Genomic DNA, 21,665 nt, shown 5'->3' with positions numbered 1-21,665 from the left:
CAAAGATGAAGCCATCGGAGAGGTGATTTACGGCCGCGACATAAATGCCTTCCCTTTTTATGAGCCAGCTTAATCAAGCCTTTGCTGCGCTCATCCCAGCTGAGATTTGGCAGGGACCGGGGCAGGGGAGCTGAGTGCAAGCTTTCGGAGCCCGGCTCGTTCCTGCTGGACTCCCCGTGCTCCCTGCCCTTCCCGCCTGGCACTTGTTAGAGGCTCCCAGCACCGCAGAAAGGCCACTTCCAAAAGCTCCCTCCGAGCAGCGACTCGGGAAAGGTTATTTAAGAAGGGGGGGGGGGGGGGGGGGGGGGGAGATAAATAAATAAATAAAAAATAAATCACCCTCCACAACTCCGCGCGCTTCACCTGCCTTACACCGGGAACAATGGGGGCGGGCAGGAGGGGGGGGGAATAGGGCCACGAGGGGTGTGGGGGCACGGGGATGGGGCCGGGCTGCGGGGCCACACACACACACACGCTGTCCGTCGGTCTGTCGGCGGCTGCCCCGGCTCTTTGTCTGTCGGTCTGTCCGTCTGTCTGCCTGTCAGCCGGCCCCACCGCGGCCTGCAGCGGGGCCCGGCGCGCTGGGGGCCGGCTGGGCCGGGGGGGAGCGGCGAGGGGGGGAACCGGGAGGGACGCGGGGGGAGCCGGAGGGCCCGCGGGGAGCCCCCCGCACCCCGAGCGAGCCGCGGGGGGGTCCCGGGGGCTCCCGCCGCCTCCCCCCGCTCCTCAGCCGCCGGCGGGGCCAAGCGCGGCCCATGCGGGCGGGCGGGACGCGGCGCTGCCCCTGCCTTCCCCGCGGCCCCTGCCTCCCTTCCTCCCGTCCCTCCCCGCCGGCCGGGCCCGGCTCCCCCCTGCCCGGCACTTACCGGCCGCGGGGCTGCGAGGAGAAGGCGGGCCGGGGCCGGGGCCGGGGCCGGGGCCGGAGCCGGGGCCGGGGCCGGAGCCGGGGCCGAGGCGGCGGCGGCTGCAGGGGGCGGCTCAGAGCGGCCGCGCGGAGGCCCCGGGCATGGCGGGGCGCGGGGAGGCCGAGGGGAAGTTGGCGGCGGCGGCGGCTCCGGCCCCTTCCTGCTCCCGCTCCGGCTCCGGCGGCGCGATCGGCGCCTTCCCCTCAGCCTCCTGCTGGCGGTGACAGCGACAGAGCGCCGCCGCGCCGCGGTGCAGCATGGGAAAGGCGCCCGGAGGACCGCCGCCACCGCCGCCGCCGCCAGCAGCAGCGGGGCCCGGGCGGAGGCCGCCTGCCCGCGGGGGCCGGCCCCGAGCCGCCGAGCCCGGGGCGGTGCCGGGCGGCGGGGTGACATGGCGGCCCTGCAGCGCCTGAGGGGAGAGGGAGGAGGTTGGGGGGTGGGGGGGGGCACGGCCTCGCCGCCTCGCTGCCTCCTCAGCCGGAGCCGGAGCGGGAGCAGCGTCCTCCAGGCGAAGCCCCCAGCCCCGCTGCATCGCCTGGTGTCGCTTCTTGGCACTGGGAGGGGGGCGCCGCGCTGTGCGGGACCCCTTCTTGCAGGCTCTACCGGGTTGTCCGTGGAGGTGCTGGGGTCACCGTCCCTGGGGGTGTCCAAGGGAAGGCTGGAGCTGCGCCTTGGGGACGCACTGAGTGGGTGACACTGGTCCTAAGGGCACGGTTGGCCTCTTGGAGGTCGCTCCCAACCCTAATGGTGCTGTTGGGCGACGCTCACCAGCTCTGTAGGGCTTCGTGAGGCAGCCACCCAACTGCAGCACAAAGCTTTTCGCTGCACTTTGGCTATGCCCAGATTGCCCTATCCCCGCCACAAAGCTCACAGCCCTCATGCAGACTCTGTTAGGATGAAGGTGCATCTGTCTGGGGAGCCAGCAGCACCAAACAACCCCACATAGGGCTCCCACCTCCCTTTAACGAGATGCCTTCATAAGGTTCTGCATCCTCACACGGGTCAGAGATCGTGCCACTTCGTTGTGCTGTAATAAATTGCATTAAGAAAGTATTAATGACATTAAGACCCAGTTTGAAGGTCTGCCCTGCCTTTATGCAATAGCTATATTTCAAAATAATTGCGCCGACTACTCACTCTGTGAACAGAGGAAGGAGTTAATAAAACGTGCCTACATCTCACGCAGCCGTTTACAGCTTTACATACACACAAGAAGCGTCGTTAACCTGCTTGCTGAATAAAATGGGAAACTTTTTAATCTCCAGAAATAGAGTTTTAGAAACTGAGGGAAGATGTACATTTATGCAGCTTTGATATATTTTTTTTTTCCTTCAAAGACAATTAATTTAGTAACTATTCATTTTTACCTGTCAAAAAATCTTTTGAATTTCATTAGGTCTGAGTCAGGAAGCTCAGCACTAAAACCTTGTTTTAAAATACACTGAGGAATTAAAGCTTTCTGCAGGGTGAGCACAAGTCTTTCTCCAAGGACACATCAATTGGAGCCTGCTTTTCAAAAATTTTGTTTGGCAATTAACAATATAATAAGAAGACTGTCTTGTATTTAAAGCAAAGAAGTAAGACTCAGCATATTTAGTTTCTGTTCATTACCAATCTTCTCCGACTTTAATCAAGACATGCTCCATTTTCAAATGTCGGTTTGGGTTAGGGTGGAGTTTTCTGTTGTTGTTTTAAGAGGAACTGAGCACCTACATCTGGGAGAATCTGACGGTGTTGTCTTCACCTGAAAGTCCCCCATGCCGAGGCAGGTGTGGTTACAGGGCATTGCAGACCTCGGGCCTTTACCCCTGCCTGCCACCCATATTTTCAAATGATGGTAATTTCTCACCAAGTCACACAGCTATTACACTGAAGTTGTTCGTACTAGTGTTTTGATGCTTTGATGCACATTTAATAATGTAGTGTTTATTAATATCGATGTTCAGACATAACAAAAATGTAAAAGTCTGGAGCTTGATAAGTTTAAAGGGGCACTTTGACTTTTTTTTTTTCTTTTTTTTTCTTATGACTCCAGAAATAACAGACAAACTTTGCTTTTTCCTAGAGAAAAATTTAGTAGTCTTCCCTCTCCTTTCTGAAATCCAGAAGTTGCCCACCCATGAAAAGCCCTCCAAAAGGCAGTGTGCATACCTTGTTGAGTAGGGTGCATTTCAGTTTCTTTTCATTTATTTCAGGGTGCAAAATAATGGATATAATAAAAAGAATAATGTTTCCCTTTTCTGTATAAACCCAGAAACCAAGAGGAATAAGAACCACACGTAAATTACATATTAAAAAGAATGGCTACCAGGAATCTTTGGAGAGTGTGTGTTTTGAAAGGTCTTAAACAGGAAGGGACTTTAGAAATAACTGTGCAGAGCAAGAAGAACCACCTCATTTAACCTCATTTATTGATGAACTGAAGGATTGCACTCAGGAATTTCTGCATCAGGATAGTAACTTCTAGTGAAGCAAAAGCTAACCTGGACAGGTCCACTCTTTGAATTGGAGCGAGAAGTCCACGAGTTAGGTATGCTATTGAGATGGCTGCTTAGCCTAACAGTTAAAGTTATGCCTTTATAGTTGTCTGACTTCACCAAGCTCTAACTGAGCTTAGACAGTCTGTAAATCCAGTATCTAAAATTATCAGAATTCTTAATTATGTTTTCCAAGTCTTGCTTTACCATTGTAACTCTTTTTTAAAATACAGTTTTTCAAAAAATATTTTTGTTTGCTTGAAAATGTCATTAGTGTGGGCCTTCTGCTCTGATGGTGTAGCACACAGAGAGAGGTGAATCAACTAACGTCAAGGGTAGGGTGTTGGTTTTCTTTGTGCCTGATGTGAATGTCCACTTAGCTTATCTGTGGCTTTGGCGCGATGTACAAAACCTAGTGATGTGGTTTGTCCTATTGACTCTGTCTGGTGATGAAAGCTCCTTGCTTTGTTTCTGTCCTTCTTGGTGTAAAACAAGGATAAAACACATCTGTCTTCTTCCCTTCCCCATGCAGATGATGCCAGTCAGCTATAGTCCCATTCCTTCAAACACAAACAACTGCCTTTCCTTGAGTGGAAAAAATTCTGTCCAACTATTCATGTCTCTACATGGCTACAGGATAGGGTCAAAGGAAATCTGAAAAGCAGTCTTCATATCAAGGATCAATATCTTACTGGGTATTTTGTAACCATGTGAAATCTCAAAAGAAGAAGACTTTTGAGGTTATCAATGTTCATACTCATAACTTGTAGAAGGCAAACACTAGCTGAAAGATGTCCATGTTCTACTTAGGTCTCACACCAGTCTTCATGCTAGCTATGACCTACAATTTTGCCTGGAACCCATTTGACAAAAATGAGCACCGGATCAGACAGTGACTGTAATAAAGAAATGATAATCATAATTAGTAGTAAACACAGAATGGACAGTGAAGCAAGTATAAACACATTTATTGCAACTGGGTTGTCACCGTAACAGTGGAGATGAACACAGTTTGGTCCTCGTAGATTTATGCCTTCTTCCCCATTCAGCAAAAGAGCCAAGCATGTCTAGCTTCAAAAATGCAAATATCCCATTTAATTAAGTGGAGGTATCAGAGATTGAATCAGAAATAAAACCGAATGCCTTCTTCAATTTCTCTCCTTCTTCCTTGGACCATTAAAAGTGCTGTAGACATAGTTAATACTAGTTTGTGCAAGTGATACAACGAACAGTGCTTCAGAAATGCCTAGATGAACACCTGACATTTCAGCAGTAGATGTAATCAGGGAACAATTGCTATTTAAAGGTAGAAAATCTTCCATCCATTTTTTCAATTCAGTCATTTCACTGTGAATTTAACTAGCACAAATACTCAATGCAGAAAATTAAATGTGTCTATTGTCTGAGTATCCACTCACATTGTCTGTAAATTGCTCCTATTTATTTCAACAGCCCTGATTGAATTTGCGTTTTAATCATTTTTAAGAGCAGGCTTTCAGTTCGTGATCCTAGAGAAGCCTGACTCAATTGAAGCTACATTACACTATATTCCTAGCAGATCTGGAATCAATCACATTGCTATCAGTCACACGGCTGTCCTGACATGAATAAATGTGTTATGGTATGTCTGAAAATACCTGTGCATCTGATGCCTGCAAACAAAAAATGCATTACAGAAAATATTGGTCAGAAGGAAAGTGACTTAGCCCTTTTCCTCATTTCCAAAGTCTTCTCTGCTCCTAAATCTCTTTAGAGGGGAACACTGGTACTGAAGCCCTGAAGAAATCTTAATATCGGATTAGTTTCTAATGCCACAAACATGCCTGACTCAACTTATTCATTTATTTTACAGAAATGCAGTATCTTGAAGTGCTTTAAAACTTGATCCAAAGACATCACAAAAATCCCAAATAAAATGAAAAGTAATAGTTTGATATGAGATGTACCTGTCTGAAACAAAGAAAGATAGAAAGTCAGCGTCAGTCAAGACAGTTTTATGTAGACATAAGACATTCACATATCTGTAATATATTTGACTTGGTCCCACATGGCATTCCTATAAAATTAACATTATAAATCTCCAGATTAAAAGAAGAGAGGATGTTTAATGTCCCATGCCAAGATGCCTAACAGACAGAAAAAGCAACAAAAATGATGATAATGTAGTACTCTGCCTAACATAAATTGTCCAAATGACACAACGTGGCAGAATTTAGAGAACCAATTTCTCTGCCTTAAAACACAAATCATAAGCAGAGCAGAAACACACCTGCTCTTAACTGAAATCCCCTGTCTACTTAGGACATTTAAGTTGAATTAACTGAAGTTGGAAAAGGAAAAGGGCCTTAAGCCCCGGTGTGAACATTTTAGGATTAAGCCTTTCAGAATTAAATGCAAAGGAAACTACGTGTATTTTACATGTTAAAGGGAAAGCATCCACACAGGGATTTGGTGGGCTTTAACTAATGCAATTTAATGTCACACCTTTACTTAATTCATCTTAATCTTTCCCAAGTGTCCCACTGCAGCTGAGTTCTTTAGTTTGAACTATTACAGTGAATCTAATTCAAAAGATAGCATTAACTAAAGGCTTGTCCATAAGGGAAGGTTATTTGGTGTAGATGTGAGACAAGATACGGCAGCTACTTCATATCTACTTTAATGTATACTCCCTGACACAAGGTGTTATAGGTTGCATCAAACCAACTAACATGCACAGAGAGCTCACACAAGGAACTACTATACTTTAAAATTCAGAACCACACCTCTTCATGAGTCTAACCCAATTTAAAGCAAAACTCAAAGATTGAAAGAGCAGGTGGGGGACATTTGCATTACTACTTCATTGCACTGGGATAATGCTGGGAGATATTGATATTTATTAACCAGACATTCAAAGTTAAAACTTACCAAAAAATAAAAAAAATCACCGTGTGGAGATGACATGGATACTGCTGAAAGCAATGAAGTCCAAGATGATATACATTCCCACCAGGGACAAGGATCAAGCCATTATGCTAAATGGGAAGTTTCCATGTTATTTGAGCCAATAGGAAAACCAACAGAATATGGAAATCTGAATCTACAAAAGCCAGTAGAAAGGAAAATTTCAAACTTCAGTTGGCAGTGAAGAGGAGGAAAATGAGAAAGGCATGAAAGGGCTTTGAAAACCTTAGGGTTTTGCAGTTTCATAATCAAAAACATCAGAGTTGCCCTCCTTTTATTGGTCTTTTCTGGTAATACTCTCAAAATTGCATCTGAATAATACAGAAATATTGTAACAAAAGAGACTATTAGCAATTCTTCAAATCACAGCATACCTAGTGGCTGTCAGAAGCTGAAATAGCTGGTCTGCCAGCAAAAATATGCAGCCACACATCCCTATCTGACAAACCAGTCAGAATTATCTTTCAAAATATTTGGAAGATCATGTTATTACAAGTAAAGTTTTATGAATGAAGCTCTTAGAATTATCAATTGTATCAGAAAAGTAAGGAAAAGGGTAAGGAAAAAGGAAAATAAAAAGTTTACTTTGTCTTTCAAAAGACATTTGACATTTTTTGATGCCAGAATTTGTCCAGGAGACAGAAAGTGGAAAGTAGGGTTAGATGGTCATTTTTGATCAGGGTATCAGTCTTCCATCCTAAATCCATCTCACGTTGTTTGTTATAATACAGATTGAGAAGTGATGAATGGTAAACTGGGATTTGATAGATATAAACAAAAAACAGAGATATGAAGTTACCAAGTTAACCAGGCCCGAGGGGAGTGAAGGAGACTTGAGGGAGTTTCAAAAAAGCTGGGTGAATGAACAATACAACAACCAAAAAAGTTCATGGCATCTGTATGAAGCTGCACATTTGGGAGAACAGGCAACCTGCTAACACACCTTACAAATAAAAAATAGTTGAGCTACGGCTTCAGGTGGGGTTTCTTTTTGGCAGGTAAAAGCTAGAAGGTAAGTTATTACTGTCAGTAAGCAATTTTGTCATGTGCCCTTCTCATAAAATATGGGAAATGGACTAGATGAATTTTCTCTAACTAGCAAACCTTTCTTGAAAGTAGTTACAACTGATTTTCTTTCAAAGGATAAGGGTGCATTGAATGAAACTGCTCAAGATTTGGACCAGACTATTCAATGTTTCAACTAGAGAATGAACACTGCTAAATTTTCAGATTGCACCAAGCTGGAGATGGCCATGACAACGACTGGTGTCCAGGTTCAACTTCAACCTCCTCGGATAAGCTAGGAGTGAGCTGGAGAAGCTGGAGCTCCACTCAGTAAGGATGGAGGGACAGGCCTGGATCAGCTGCGGAGCTGAAGGACAGCGATGTTTCAGAAGATGGGCAGAAGATGGTCGCTCACAAGCTGGACATGAACTGATATCATGCAGTCACCAAAAAAGTTCACATTACGCTGTTACATACAAACTGGCAAGTGTGAAAGACTCAAAGGACTTGTTCCCATTCAGTCTACACTGTGCTGTTGAAATGTCAGCTGTAAGTATTGTGGCTGGTCTGGGGCATGAAGCTAAGGAAATAGACGTCCCAGTCAGAGAGGGGACAGTGAGAATGAAAAGAGATGAAGAAAACATGACTAAAAAAGCCTAAATGAACTGCACTTGTTCCCAAGCAGAGTGCTAGAGGGGAAACATGATAGGAGTCTTCAAATATGTAAGAGGCCATTGCACAGACAAGTGGAAAAAGCTGTTTTCCCTGCCCATGGGAGCTGTACAGGTGAATCATAGCAAGGAAGCTTTCTTTAGGTTAAGTATTTTTCTGTCTTTCTAATAGCAAAGGTCACAAAACACTGGGAGAGCCTAGAGGGCTGTGAATGGTCTTTAGGAACAGATTGGATAAACATAAAGGGAATGCTTTACGAAGTAACCTAGTTCATCGCCTTTACCCTGAAGTGCCACCTAGCTTTGTTTTCCATTGTGCAACAGAAACCTTTATAACTTCATCCCTTCAGTGTGCAGGTAAAATAAGTGAGCAGATTATAAGCAGATAAAATAGGATGAAGAGCAATGAAAAAACGTGGTACAATCTCAGGCAGACTGCTGTGGACCAGCCATCTCAAAGAGACTGGAAACTTCAGAAGATTCAAAGAACAGCAAGCAGGAGCAAGGGCATGGCAATTCATGAAAGATGGAGAAGATTGGGATTATTATCTTCAGAGAAAAAACAATGGAGACAGAATAAAAGTACATGAAGTAATGTCTGGTACAGACCGATCAGTGACTTCTGTTCTTCTTCTCTCATACTGCCAAATAAAGGGACGTTCTCCAAACTATCAAACTGAAGGTGGGTTAGTCCAAACTAAAAAATAAAATAAAAATAATAAAGAACACTAAAAATAAAAATAAAATGCACAACAAGAGATTCAAATATGGAGCTTCACTGCTATGGTACATCCAAAGCATCGATGCTGAAAACAAAAGGGTTCAGAAAGAAAATGTGTTACCAACCTCAGTCCAGGAGAAAACCATCCATTGTGCTCCCAAGAGCAGAAGGACTGGGTCAGGAGCCACCAAACCCAGCCCAGCTGCCACCCACCCCCCAAACCAGAGGGAATGCTTGTTTTTAAGAGGGCACCATCCACCCAAGTAGGCTGAGGACTGGCCATGGTTGAAAGAACAGAGGAGAGGTCTGACCCAAGCCCTAAGCTGTACGTGTCCTGACCCAAAAAAGTGCTCTGCCCCAAAGCAGTAACTTGAACAGCCTTCGCAAAATCATGGCCTTGTTATCATCCTAAGAAAACAGAATGTGTGTGTATCAAGGAGGTGTATCTAGCTGGTTGTGTGTCTTGTTTAGCCAATAATGAGCAGTGACAAACGATCTCCAACCCGGATGACAGCACTGACAGTATCTATAAACAGAGGGGCAAAGGTCTTCACTGCAAAGTCTTATCCAAAGTTAACTTAACAAACAAATCTACTTATTACTGAGTAACTCCAACCACTAGCTTCCAATGTTATACATTTCAGCTAGCGCCTATGAAGAACTGAACTTGAGGGGGGATCCCAGAACAAAAGCCAACAGTTCAAGGACACATCAGAGACATACCAGCAGCTTAGCCAGAAATTTGTTTAAAACACAAATGTCAAGAGGCCAGCAATTTCTGGAAGGAATGTGGTGCTGCATGTGCACGTTAAGAAAAACTTGACCTTTGAAATGCTAAATACATCACATTTTATACCTGGAAACAGAGCCCTCCTCAGCTTCTCTGTGGCTCCACATGGTCTCTCTGTAGATGATCTCAGTAGTAGCAGTTGTTTTTTTTTTTGTTGTTGTTGGTCTTTTGTTTTGTTTTTTTACCATTGAAGCTAGAGATGTTGCAACTGTATATTATTTTTGGCTAACAGCACTGATGCAGTTTTCAAACTACACCTGACTTCCAACTAGCCTGAGAGAAGAGCACCACCTCTGCTCATCACAGCTGGCAGAACAGCAAGACCCTCTGCTAGCGCTGTGCATGCCAGCCTGCAGCCTCTGGAGCATCACACCCAGCACAGCCTTCATAAAGCCCCTTTCATGTTGGTGTAACCCTCCAGAAGGCCTCAGCTGGAAACAAGGCAGGAGAGCCTCTGGAGACTAAGATACCCTCGCATTTCATGCCCAGGCAGATTCAGAAAGCCTGCCTTGGAGGTTGGTCAGATAGCCCAAAGGGTGCTAGCTCAGAAAGCATCCAGAATACGAGTTACCACCTGCTTGGGAAATCCAGGGAGCCTGAGCCTTAGGGACAGTGTTAAGATGAAAGCGGTCAGAAGAACATCAAAATGGTTTGACTGGGGGCTGGGGATATCCCAGACAACAAAGGCTGGTTAGTAAGTGCTGCCTTCCATCTGCAAAACAGATGAGGGTTCACTGCCGAGGATAATTTAAAAGTCAAATGTATGATTAAAAATTACATGTAATAAATAAAACCATGTTTCTTTGTAAAGCGAACTGGCCTTGTTTGCTGGCTGGACGTGCCCACACCAAACCAGACAAGCAGATGAAGTAAAAACACTCCCTGGGTGGAAGCAAAGAGTCTTGCCCAGCCTGAGAGGAGCTGCAGCAAAGAGTGGAAGAAAACATCCCATCAGTGCTTCAAAGGTCAGGTGTAAAAGGAGGTGGTGAGAGGGTGAGAGCAGAGTGTAACAACTCATAGTCGGAGAGGACAAATGTTCTCAGCAGACTGAGGTAACACACTGATTTTTTTCCAGCCTGGGTCAAAGCTGTGGGTAAAGCCTTATCCCGAGAGAGAAGGTTCTTCCCCTCCAGTGAGCTGAGCATTGCAGAGTTGCTGGTGGCTGTGCTGCTGTCCCTACCTGTGACACAAAGCTGATTCTGTTTTCAGAAGCCAGTGGCATGGAGTGAATATACCCTGGAAAAATACTGTGTTGAAGTATCTAGCCATTAACTTCACCAGTTGGCATAAATAAATGGTGGAGATTCTGAATCATTCATTTAGTACAAAAGGGAAAACCCAGGAAGGTGACCCCAAATCCATGCATCTCTGGAGGAAAAACAGCTTTATTAAAAACCAACATGTTATCAGAGACTCCTTATTATCACCAGTAGATGCAAGCTGACAGGCTGAAATCAATGTCAGCTATTGGAAGGCACCACAAAAAGCTACTTCATTTGAAAAATGAATATTTAGATGTAGATCAAGGATTCTTTCATTTCGTCAGCTTGGCCATTTTTGATCAACTCACTTGGCATATTTAATTAAAGATGTAATAGTCAATCTTATTCCCGACTGCATGCAAAGCGGCAATATTTTGGAGATCAGTTCCTGCCTGGGAAATGTATCTGTTTGTAGTTCAGCCCACTTATGTACTAAAATGGCTGCTTTTTCCCCACAGTTTACAGAGAAGTTTACAAAGCTGAAGCTGTCAAAAAATAAAACATCCTGTGCTATAGCTATGCATACCAATGAGTAATGTTAATGCTGGTGATTTTTTCATGTAGGGATCAGTACACCAGTAAAAAGAAATAAAAACAGGTCTGATTTAGTGCCAAAGAGTCACAGAGAAATAATATCATTGGAGGCAGGGGGGAGAGAGGGAGGTTGGAAAGAAACACAAAGCAAGTTCAAAACGGCATTTTTCTCTTAAACTGAATGTGTTTTCAGAGTAAATTATCTTGATGATACAAACGTTACCTGAGTCACAAGTAAGGAAAAGAAACAGAAGAGTAGGGAGTAGTATAGTATGACACGACAAAAATACCAAAAATAGTGAATGCAAAACCAGCAGGTGGGCTGGGCCAAAACAGAAAGAGGATGTTGCTGCATCTTTACCACAGAAAGGCTGATCGTAGACATGTGAAATATTGCAGTCTCAAAGTTAAGGCTACCAAAAGATGTTTTTCATAGTAACTTGAACAATAAAAAGGAGTCCTCTGAACTTGAAATAGAAAAGACAAACACAACAATTTCACCTGATTTTGCAAAGCCCAGCGTCCTGAAGCTGACGGGGAGCACCAGCCCCTCTGTTCTGTCAGACTGATGTTCTTGCAGGTGGTAAGGACAGGCACAGCCCTTTACAACACAAAACAAAACCCAACAGATGCTTTTTGTTATTGGAAATGTTTAATCATCTAAGCTTAATCAATTTAATCATCTAAACTTAGGAAATCATTTAATATATATCAGATCATTCTTAGTTGGTATTGTGGTATATCACTTGAGGGGTCCTGCTGGAACCAAAGCACTGCTTGTGCTGGACACTTGTCCTCAGAAGACAGAGATGTCTGCTAGTCCTTCCGTCTGTTACAACATGCAAAGGCACAGCCACCAACACGAGTACAGCGTTCTCAGTCTCTCGTTGCTGAATTTGCACATCCTCTTAGCAGTCCCTGTAAGTTGTGTATTATTTATAGCTACAACTAAATTCATGAATAAAGGAACGCTAACCTTAAATCATCCACTGCAGAAAGGGAACTTGGGCAGAAGAGAAGCAAGCTGCAGTGATGCTCTCGAGTGACATACCTGACCCTGCTCACCAGCTTGCCTGAAAGCAGCACCTTGCAGCAGCAGGCACTCCTCTGTAGCTGAATAGCTTCCAGTGAGGGTCATCGCTTCAGATGTCTCAGAAGAAAGGTGGAAGTTTTTCAGGCCCACAGCAAAGCCTGTAGCAGCAAAAGAGATAGCAGGAATGCAGCACACATATGTCTAAGTGAAAACTTCTGTGCTTTCTCTTAGACAAACCGTTCCCTTTTCCTCTTGGTGGTTCTTCAGGTTATATATATATACATATATTAAAAAAAAAAAAAAAAAAAAAAAAAAGCATTGGAGTGTGGGAAAAGAAATCTCAATCACCCTCTAGAAAATGAGATCCTGGTCATTAAATACTGCACTTCACTTAATTGTTATCACGTTGTGAGGAAGAGCCATCACGCTGGCACAAATTGCAGTTTAATTGTTCACAAAACACTCAAAACACACAACATGCGCCCATTTAACCACAGTAACACTGGAGCAGCAGCTGGGGCCCAGAAGGCACTTACACAGCCTGGCTGCGCAGTGGCACGCCCTGAGCAGGCCGGGTCTCCCCAGCACACTGCCTTCTGCTCCCAGACCATGCCTTCCCTGGGGAAGAGCCCCCCATACCGTGCCCCTGTGCCCCCCACCATTAGCTGGGACCCCATCCCATCGACTGCTTTGCTCCCCTGTGGCCACGTGTCCCCTCACGCAGAGGGCTGCAGGTTCAGCCAGGCCTCAGCCCCTTCTAAGCGCCTTAAAGCATTAAAACTCTGCTCCTTAAAATGCCTCTTTGCACATGGAGGGCTGAGGGCACATCTCAGCCCACCAGAAGCTACCAGCAGCCCAGGTTTAGCACAAAAATAAAAGTGTTATTCCCCAGGGAGATCTTCCATCCTGGGACAAGATGCTGGCTGGTGCTAACAGAGGCTGAAGTTGGAAGGGACCCCTGGAGATCACCTGCTGCAGCCCCCCCGCTCGAGCAGAAGTTGCAGCTGGGTTTTATTCCAGACCCTTTGTAAGATTCCCTGGCTTTGCAATTAGTGAAGAGTACAAATAGCAAGGACACTGCAAACATGGCATCAGGGGAATGGGGCCACACCAGCTGCAACACCCTCTTCGTGGTGTGAAACAAAAGATTTCTGGAGCAGAGCATTAAGAGGCAGCTTCAGCCAGCAGCTCTACCTGCAGGAGCAAGGCATGTGCTGTGGAGACAGTGGTTTTTCAGGGGAGAAGATGTAAGAAACTGGGAGTAGCCCTATCTGCTACTTCAGAGCACTGGCTGACTGCTGGGGGGGTCTCTGTGAGGAGGGCTTTGCTGTGCTGCAGGCAGCAGCTATTCATGAAAAGTTGCAAGCAGGGCAATCAACAGAGAGAGCTAAATGGGTCTCGGTCCAGAGGATCCCTACCCACCACCACATTAGCAGTATGATGGCAGCATGCTAAGCTGCACTACTCAAAGTAGCATCCCATGACAGTTTTCCCCCTAATTCACAGCATCAGGCACAAGCTTGAAACACAAGCATAGGGGACTATGGCGCAAAGAAGGAACTTGCCTTCAGCTTATTTCCTACTGTGGGGAAGCTGAAAGGGCCCTGACACCAGGCAGTTCGTCTTTCTATTTCCCCTTCCTCCTCCACTTCTGAAGCCACCCAGCAGCTTCAGGCAGGTTTGCACAGGGTGGGAGGACCAAGGCAAGGGTGGGCAGACAACCCCAGGGTCTTTGGAAAGGCTGAGCCAATGCCAGGGAGGATGAGAGGTCTGGATGAACCAGGGTGTCCCACATCTCCGGCAGCTGCTGCCACCCTTCCCATGGTCCCCAAAAGGAACCTCTTCCTTTGGACTCCCTGTCATCAGACTGGCTCCATCTGAATTTCAGATTCTATGGTGGCATGCACAATGTCAGTGCCATGGCCAGGATGGCAGGAACTCACCACCAGCTGCTCTGAAGCGTGGCAGAAATAATAGGAACAAGGCCAAAAGCATGCCACAAGGAAAAAAAGAGTTTTAGATTATCAAGTAATAGAAAAAAAAATACCAAAGTGAAGAAAACAAGGACCTGGCTTTTGCTGATGAAGAGGAGGGAAGCAGCATCTCCAACCAGCCTGAGAAGCACCCTGATGGTTGGTTCTCTGCCCCAGGGTACTTTGTATTTTTCTAAGCAGAAGATACAAGTTCAGGCTCTGCTCATAAAGTTCCTGTCAGGGATGGTCCCCAGCCAAGCGTGAAATCCAAAGAAACCTCTCGAAGCAGCTGGAACAAAGCTTTGCATCTGGAGCTGTGTAAGCCAGAACAGCTCCAATCTGTCTGCTCCAAGCATTGAGGAAGTTTGGATTAAGATGTAAGTGCGATGGCCAAGATTTCTCCCTCCTCTGACAGGTAAGAAATAGAAAAAAAAAGTAATTTCTATTGTTTTAATTCCCTGGGCCCACAATCAACATGAGTTTCTCTCTCAGAGACATTGTGCAGTAGGAAAATCTTGAACTGAAGGGTTTTGCTTTCATGGTTATAGCAGAGACAACACATCAGGGCTTACAAAAAGCATGCATTAAATGACTTTTGATGTTGCTTTGCATTTCTTTCAAAACCCAGCTTGCCTGGCACGTTGTCCCTTTACTGTGAGTGCTGTCAGTGTCAGAGGCAGCTTCTCCTCCACCACCCTCCCCATCACACCTGGCTGTGATGCAGCCACCACAAGCACTTTTCCCACCATGGCATCTCAGGTGGAAACTTGCCTTCATTTCCCTAACACAGCAAATATTCTGAAGAACTCATACAAACTACTGGCAACCACAGATACTGCAGTGATGGCTACTGCACAGCAGGTGAAGGTTTCCAGAGTATCTTCTCAAAATTCACGATGAATGGTCTGATTTTCAGAGCAAAGCTAAGGGCTAACATGGAAAGCTAAAGAAGAAGAAACCCTGCAGCAACTGTTCAGCTTTTAAAGATCACACCCTAAATCCTTTTTATTTTCTTCATTTTTAAGTCTAGTTTTGATTTTCTCTGCTGCAGACTTCTGAACCAAACCACACCACTTTTAACACTGTGTGGCATGGGCTTGCTGTGTGCGGCCACTGCCATTGTGCCACCTGCTGCCTGGGCATGTAACACCCATGAGCTTTTGTGATGAAACCCTGAAGTCTGAGGCTCCACAGGTGCTCCTGCCAGCGCCCAGAGACAAACAAACCACCGCAGGGCTGTGAGTCACCAGGAACCACACACTCACGTTCGCGACGACATCTGGAGAGCAGCGACTGGCACACGGCGCACAGGGCAGGCGAGTCAGCTCCCACAAAGGCACAAGCAGGGGGAGATCACGTTGCAGGACCACACACAGGCTGTCACCTTCCACCAGAGCCTTCCCTGTGCTTGGCGTGGGTGCTCTGAGCCCCAGTCCGCTTGCATGCAATGCTGCAAACCCTGCAGCAGCGCTGAGCAGGAGCCAGGTAAGAACCGCGACTGCTGCGATTTGGCTCCAGTGGGAGCCAGCAAGCGCAGGTACAGACAAGATTTATTTTTGCTGTTGGAACACGTTCTTTTGTGGATTAGCGGCTGCCCGGTGCAAACAGACATGAGTTAACCCTTCTTTGCCAGAGGGCTCTGCAAGCCTGCACCGCTGCCATTAGGCAAGATGCAGACGATACCTACCCCAGCACGCAGCACCGAGCTCTCCAGCTGGAGCCTTGCATCTCTGGGATCTGCACCCTGTGCCTCAAGCACAGAGAACAGCTGCACATGGACCTGCACTTCTTTCTCTTTTACAAAGGAAAAAAATATCTTCAAGACTGCTCTTTAGCAAAAGGAAGCCCTAAGTGGATATTTCCAGAGCACTTCCAAGAAGGATCTTTAAAAGTCCCAGTTTCTGATTTTCACAGACACAAGAGGGTCAAAAATCTTCAAAAGCAGAACCAAAACAATCCACCATAGCTTTTGTTCCTTATTTAGGGCAGACTACATCCAAGATCTAACTATCTCTCTACAACTCCCTGAGCAGTCAATGCAGACAGAGGGGTCTGCGGGGAGCCAGCCGTTGAGCCCACCTGAAGCCCTTACCTTGGGACGTGACTGAATCTGTCTCGCATCCAGTGCCCTTGGACAGACAGGAAAACTGCACAGAAATGACTCCAGATCCCCCCTTTGGTGACATGGGGGTCAGATTGCCCCTTGGCAGAAGGTAAGAAGAGGTTATGCTTCTGAGCATCAGCCCCTTCAGACACTTAGAGGTAAGGGAATGTTCTTGGTGCACGCTGACCTCAGAGACCATCGGCTTCATTTTACCAGCACTTTATTTTCTCCCTTCTTTCCCAGATTAAGGCAGTCTACTATCTAGATTTAGAGCTCAGATACAGCTACACAACCATTTGCTTTTCCGCTCATTGGATCCAGAACAGCTTCTGAGAGAAACGCATTATATTGCACTGATATGGACAGCCATGGAAACGCACCTCCTACCTGCTGCCGCATGCCACATCTCCTACCTGAGGCAGAAGGATTTTCCTCTGTGAGAAGCCAACACTGGTCACTGTGCCACCAAGACATCAGTGGAGTGGAAGACAAATGCTGGCAAGCAATTGAGGAATTCTTGGACCACTGAGCTGGAGAAGGCTTGTCACTCCATCTTTAAGGAATGTGGGGAAAAAGAAAAGTGTCTGTGAGCAATATGGTTCGTATCAAACCTAAGAGTTTCTGTAGTTTTCTAAACATGAGACAAAAGGGCAAAGTACCACGGGCTGGAGACAGGAGAGCGAAGGACAGCTAAGCAAAGGGAGGCTGGCTGGCACCTCCAGGAGCTCAGGAAATGGGACATGAGGCGAGTTAACCCCCTATCCATGTGGCATGGGAAAGTGATACCATGTCTGATGCCGATCCTGGAGACACCTCCTGAGCAAACGCTTTACACTTTCAAAAGCTGCAGAGATGCATTTTTATTTAACTCCAGTGCGGGAAGTTCTATGCTGGATGTCAAAAGGAAATGTTTTCAAATTTAAAAGTAACATGAAACTGAGCAGCCAGTGAGTTGCCTTGTAATCACAATCATTGTATTTGTTAGAAGGAAACAGAAAAAGGCCCAGCTAAGCACCACATATTTAGCATTTTGAAGCTAAAAATAGCAGTGACCAAATCAGCTGGAAGAAGGAATTTGAGCAGAACGGAAACTATCACCAGAAATTATCTGAGAGTATTTTAGAGTGCCCTGGAATTGGAAAAGGCAACACCCATTCAAATCCCCATCGTGTCTTTGAGGAGAAATAGAAACAGGTAAAGTATTACGGAGGGGGAAGGAATAGTAAATCCAGCCACAGGTAGGAATTAGAGGCTAGGAATGATCAGTTATCTATAAGGCAGCAAGGAGAAACCAATGGCCAGCAGAACGAGCAGTGAGAATAAGCTTCTTAAGTAGAAAAAAGAACAAAAGCGTTCCCAGCACAGGCCCAGCACACCCCAGAAACAGAAGAGTTGTTGACAATTATGCAGAGAAATCAAATACAGAGTATTGAAAAACATTTCAATTCCAAAAACTGGACCAAAAAGCAGGTGAGACACAGCCATCGACCCCATTAACAGTCAGTTCCTTTAGCTGTCACCTGCCCAATAAACGCTGAAGGTTTGGGAAAACATTTGGACAAATACTGCTTACAGCCACAGGACTCGGCACGCCGGCAGGAGGAACTCGAGGACGTACGAAGGCAGCAGCACAGCAGAGTCACACCCGGAGCTTATCTGCAGCTCTCCCCCAGCAGGAGCTCCCGGGGAGCAGCCAGGGCGTCTGGAGAAGGCTCTCTCCTAGCAGCCCTCCAGACCAACTTGCCCTGTTATTTGGCAGTCATCACAAGATGTGCTCAGGGAAGATTTAACACTGAGAAGTATTTTAGAAAGGAGAATTCCTCACCCCTAATAATTCAGTTTAGATATGCAACATCTAAGGATATTCTTTTAATTTCATTCTACGGGGATGCTTAAAATAAATCATGCTGTGTGTGCAGCCTTGCTCCACCATATCTGTGCATTATCTGTACCACAGAGGTCATTTCTCCCTAGTCGCATCCAGGGTGCAGCACTGGGGATCAGCTTCTTGCGTTAATGCCTCTCAGGTCTCTACAGTTTCTTCTCAAGCCTTACAGAAGTCCTAGCGTGAGAGATCTCTGAACCACTGGTACTGATTTTCAGCAACTTTTGAATTTGAGGAGAAATCCCACAAAATTGGAAGACGACTAATATTTTGCCTATTTATAAAAATATATCATTAGAGAGATTGGATTATTATAGGCCTGTCAGTCTGAAAGTAATCCCTGGGAAAACAATAGTTGATGCTGAATTAAAAGGGATCAATGCCAATCATGATGTTCATGGAAAACAGACCGTGTCGGGTTGATTCTGGCTTTAACAGCTCATAGTTTCCTTGACAGAGCAATAGCATCGATGTAGCAGCCACACACAAGGAGCATTTCCCGACTGCCTCCTGCAGGCAGAAACACCCTCGGAGGGGAGCAGACGAAAGCCTCCCAACACAGGCTGGAAGTTAAAACAGACAAATGAGCCTGGAAAGAAAGCGTATGCTTTTAGCCTCTGGAACAACCAGCGTAAGATTTTGGCCACTGTCACCGGAGAGTTTCAAGACTGGGATCAGAGAGCACACGCTTCAAGAAAACCCTAATTCAAAGCAGCGTCGGGCGAGGGCAACCTTCCCAGCGTTTGCAGAGCACAGATTGCATGAACGATCACAGATTGCTCCTGCTGACCGTGCCGCCAGCACCCCTTCCAAGCAGTTCTGAGGATCAGAAGCGTGCCACTAGCCTAGAAACCCACCTTTAAGCCCAAATCACGGCAGCGTTTGCCCCCGTGCGACGGCGACCGAGGAACCTGCCCACGAGCTTCTGAAGCTCCTGCAAGTCACCGCGCGTGGTTAGCGGCACCCTGCGGGAACGAGCGCACTCCTCGCGCAATCCTGCACGGAAACCTCTCCGGCTACACCCCCGGCCCCTGCGAAGCGGCGCTGGAGACCCACAAGAGGGCGGTCGGGGTTGCGTTTTCCTCTCCGCAGCATCCTTCCCCCGGCTCCCGGCGAGGCGCTCAGCGCGCAGAGCCGCTCCCGGCCCGCTTAAGGCGTCTCTGGGTGCACAGCCAGAGCTGGGCTCCTCGCATGCCACGAGATCTCCCGACCACAGACAGTGCTTGCTGAGGATGGGCGAGCTATTTAATGCCCGCTGGTCCTGGGATTTCCATGGGGCAGCCTGCTTGGCTCACATTGGCTGTGTGGGCCCCCAAATGGTGTGTGTAATTGTGCTGGTGGTTGCAGGACTGGGTCTCCACCGAGTTTATGTTAGGCTTTCAAAGGCAGAAGCATCTTCTCCTATATGTTCAAAAATAATAATACTAAAAACCAAAGAGATTAAAATTAAATATAGCATCAGGCTGAAAATTAAATCTCTCCTTCCAAGTGGAAGAGATGTTGTAATAGATGTTACACCGTTACTGGTGTTCAACTCAGCTTTGAGACCACAGCCACCCCCAGAAGTTTAATTCAGACCTGGGCTGGCCATCATCAGTATTACAGGCAGTCCATTCATGTCTTTGACAGCTCTCAAAATGTCCTTATCTCCTGTCCCCATTTCATCCTCCCTCCCAAACAAGGGCGATGCAGTGCTGCTTCCCCCCCCCTCTGCACAAGGCACATCCCAGCTATGGATGCTTTCCTTCTGTTCTCCTCCCCAGCTCTTCCACCAACCCCATGTCTGCCCTACATCCTCTTCACTTTCCCTCTCCTCCTTACCCTGTCTGTGCATCTCTTCCCAAAACCTTTCTTTGCTTTTGTACAGTTTAACCTCCCTTCCTCTCCTGGCATGGTGCCATCTCACCTCATCTTTAAACACTGCACCACCACTACCTGGAATCCTTCTCCTCCACATCCATCTGAGAATTTCTGATTTGGCTAAAATAAGTAAATAGGAGATTGATACCTTCTACAGTCAGTCAGTCAAAAAAAAAAAAAAAAAAAAAAGACTTCTGGAAAGAAAATACATTATCAGCCTACAGAAGCCATTCAACAGCAACCAAAAGCCAGCAATGTTTTGCCTCTGCACCTGACACTGCAGTGTAAGTCATGATGGCAAAATCCTTTCAGTGACGCTGTGTTTTACCAGTAAGTGTCAGAAAACAGCAGAGGAAGAATCAAGGGAGAAGTGTGTTAGTGTGTGTGTGGGGTGGGGAGGCTGCATTTGCTGGTGGTACACAAGCATACTGTACTTCATTTTGGCACTGCAGCTGCTACTCCCATTTAGCAGCCCTCATTCCAGTTGTTTCCTTTGTTTGCCTTATTTCTATGGCAGCCCCGTAGTACGATTTTCATTGAACAGATAAAGCTCCATGGGGAGGCACTAGGAGCAAACACAAGAGAAACTCCAGGAATGCACAGACCATGAGAACAAAAACATGAGTTAGACCATTGCCCTGCCATTGCAAGACAAGTTGGGGGCAAGGGGAGAGAAAATAAGGCAAATGCCTTCTCTGTAATCCTTTAGGGAACATTAAAGTATGTTTCTTGTTTCTTCAACAAATACACACAGGAATTTCAGTAGCAGGGAGAAGCATACAGGACAACAAAGTCTCTCCTAGGCGGCAGCACTCGCAGCCCAGCCCAGCCTCACTCCAGGAGCTGCTAAATTAATTCTGCTTTGTGAAGATGTCAGGTATTTAAGTAGAACATTTTAAAAGAGATAAGACCCTTCAGAAAAACATCTTACCTTTCAGTTTCACCTGGTTCCCTCACCCTAGCTGCATTTCAAAGCAACAGTAGCCAGTAAAATGCACTGACAAATCAAGGTCCTGCTAGTAGCAGCGAAGGTCGGGGCAGCACCACCACTGATAATCCCTGCCTGTGGCAGAAGTGACAGCTCTGTCAGTAAGTCAGATTGTCCACGTAGGTAAGGTGTTGTATATATGAGCATTTGGGTGACATGAAGTTGAAGTGGTCTACCTGGGTGCTGTTATTTTCAAGGCCCTCCACCAGTTTTTGACATTTACTGGATAAGAGAAGGAAGCAAGCCAAGGCAGAGGGGCTTGAGTTACAGAAGCTAAATCTGTGCTGGAAAAATGCACACTTTGCGAGCGTGCACTGTCATGTGGACTCTATTAACCAAATGGAAACAGACATTAACTAGATGACTTCCTCTTCAAAAGACAAAAAATTAAAAGAGGGGGAGGAACCCTTAGCGTTTGCTAAGATCCACAAGTAAATGCATGCAAGACTGCATGCAATGCAAATCTGGAAACAGCAAAAGTAAAGGGAATTAAGCTATTTCAAATTACCCT

The 21,665-nt window shown here is 46.3% G+C and overlaps 1 protein-coding gene and 1 long non-coding RNA gene across 4 annotated transcripts in view; both read right to left on the bottom strand.

Moving 5' to 3' along the window:
• ZNF148 (zinc finger protein 148) overlaps window positions 1–1,182 on the bottom strand; it is a 38,234-nt gene extending 37,052 nt beyond the window's left edge. For all 3 annotated transcript variants that reach the window (XM_084524494.1, XM_084524495.1, XM_084524496.1), the window contains exon 1: window positions 867–1,182. The gene's annotated coding sequence lies outside the window, so the exon portion shown is untranslated. The remainder of the gene's footprint in view (window positions 1–866) is intronic.
• A 3,049-nt stretch (window positions 1,183–4,231) lies between these two features.
• On the bottom strand, window positions 4,232–12,502 carry LOC311438837. The gene is made up of 4 exons (XR_014694353.1): window positions 12,363–12,502; window positions 11,813–11,912; window positions 8,614–8,701; window positions 4,232–6,464 (listed from the first exon to the last, which is right to left on the bottom strand). It is a non-coding gene; the product is annotated as an uncharacterized lncRNA (long non-coding RNA).
• Between the last annotated feature and the right edge of the window lie 9,163 nt (window positions 12,503–21,665).

The sequence above is a fragment of the Aythya ferina genome, assembly GCF_964211825.1.
Source record: "Aythya ferina genome assembly, chromosome: 6".
In the NCBI taxonomy this organism is placed as follows: Eukaryota; Metazoa; Chordata; class Aves; order Anseriformes; family Anatidae; genus Aythya; species Aythya ferina.
Note: the sequence above shows the minus strand (reverse complement) of the source record. Positions and strands in the feature narration are given on the sequence as shown.